Source organism: Amphimedon queenslandica, unplaced genomic scaffold (genome assembly GCF_000090795.2).
Source record: "Amphimedon queenslandica unplaced genomic scaffold, v1.1 AMPQUscaffold_6743_Cont21301, whole genome shotgun sequence".
Taxonomy (NCBI): domain Eukaryota; kingdom Metazoa; phylum Porifera; class Demospongiae; order Haplosclerida; family Niphatidae; genus Amphimedon; species Amphimedon queenslandica.
In genome coordinates this window covers 1-1,932 of record NW_003552968.1, presented here as the reverse complement: position 1 = coordinate 1,932, position 1,932 = coordinate 1, and the positions used below count along the sequence as shown (strand labels likewise).

The 1,932-nt window shown below is 34.3% G+C and overlaps 1 long non-coding RNA gene across 1 annotated transcript; it reads right to left on the bottom strand.

Annotated features, from left to right (window-relative positions):
- Nucleotides 1–1,130: 1,130 nt before the first annotated feature.
- Nucleotides 1,131–1,932, bottom strand: LOC109591954 (uncharacterized). Its single transcript, XR_002190091.1, has 3 exons — nt 1,878–1,932; nt 1,745–1,822; nt 1,131–1,250 (listed from the first exon to the last, which is right to left on the bottom strand). It is a non-coding gene; the product is annotated as an uncharacterized LOC109591954 (long non-coding RNA).

The following is a 1,932-nucleotide window of genomic DNA, read 5'->3' as shown; positions in this document are numbered from 1 at the left end:
CCAGGATTACCCACAAGGAGGACGTTAACATAAGAATCAATTGGATGAGATGATTTTATGCCACTTGCAAACTTCTTCAAGACAGAAAGAGTATCAGTGTGACCTCTCTCCTTAGCTAGTGTAAATGGTGTTTTCCCATACTTGTCTTTAGCCAATGGATCACATTTACCAGTTGATAGTAAATATTCAGCAGCTGCAGAATTACCATTATAAGCAGCATGGTGAAGAGGTGTCCACCCGTCCATGCCAACAGCCATTGGATCACAGTGACACTCATCAATGAGATATCTCATCACATCAACATGGTTACCTATTGCAGCCCAATGAAGACAAGTCCGATCTCCACTATCTCGGCTTTCGTGCGGGTCACAGTGATATTTAGTGATGAGATCTTTTGTAACATCTAACCAGCCATTCCCTGAAGACAAATGAAGTAGACTGTGCCTTCTTCTTCCAATTTCATTCGGTCCATCCACTAATGGTAGTAAGCGAACAGCTTTTTTATGATCTTGATCCGTAAAAGCAGCCCAACACTTGTCCCGCTCTAACGACATCTTGTAATTGTGTGATCGTTAATTAGATTCATTGATACCAGCCCACACACAGAGCAGGAATTCATTAATCATGATAGGGAGCATAATAATGACACTCACTGCTCTCTTATAAATATTACATACATTTGGAATTAAAGACAAAGATAATTATAACAATACAGTTAATAATAAGTGTACGTGTATTTTGTATTTTTGTGTTTATTTCTTCTTTTCCTTTCCCTTCCCTTTCTTCCCTCCTCCTCCATCATCCTCTCCCATTGCTTCTTTGATAGCTTTAGCTATCTTCTTTCCAAGAGGAGTCTTGTTAAACCAAGCCTACATTAATTTTGCTTATGTTTATTAATTTATTTTGTTCTATTTATTTTTCTTGTCTTTTTGTTTGCTTGTTTTTCTGGGGGCTAGACCACTGAGTTCTTGCCTTCCTGCAGGTCAATCTCTTTCATTTGTATCATTTTATTTTGTTTCTCTCTTCTACTGTCTTTGTCCTGTAAAACTTTATTAAATTAAAATTAAACTAAATTAACAAAAAAGGTATAAAATGATTATTAGTTCTGTTTATACTATAATTATACATTTGTAGATTATTTTTAGTAACAAGGTTCTAAGTATTAATTTGCATCAACACTGAAGATTAGGGTTCTGCCTATCATTTAATTATAATTTCGCCATGCTTCATTATAAGACTCTTCCACTGCACTGATAGTACATAAAATAATAAAACAATTGTATAATTAATTATTGCTATTCTACACGTGCATGTTTGAACTGATTCCGACTTCAATTTTTCAACTGAGTTACAGCTATTTTTAAAAATGCTAAAAATTTGAACTTTCCCAAGGCCCTTGGTTTTTTTCCAAAAAATGGCTCCAAAATTACTCCAAATTTATATTACATTTTCTGGTAAATATTGATGTCCTTATGCTGTGTAGAAAGTTTGAGCCGATTCTGGCTTAAATTTTTCAAGTTACGGCTATTATAAGAAAACGACAAAATTCTGAAAAATATTCAAGGCTATAGTCAATGCATGGTTTTTTCCAAAATATGGTTCAGAAATCCCTCCCAGTTCTTATTACATTTTCTGATACATATTGACATCCTTATAAATTTGAGCTGATTCCGACTAAAACTTTTTAATTTTGATGTCCTCATGCTACAATACATGTACATGTACAGTGTATGGATGTGCTTACAGACTCTTGATCCATAGTCAGGTCTTGGTATCATTATGATTCTTTGATACATGCCACATAATCCTTTAACATCAGCATCTACTCACACTGTATAATTATTAATTATTACTAGTGTATCATGATTTATACTAACCAAAAGGTCTAGTGGAGCTACCAATGATCATTACTCTCTCCTCTGGTTTCATACC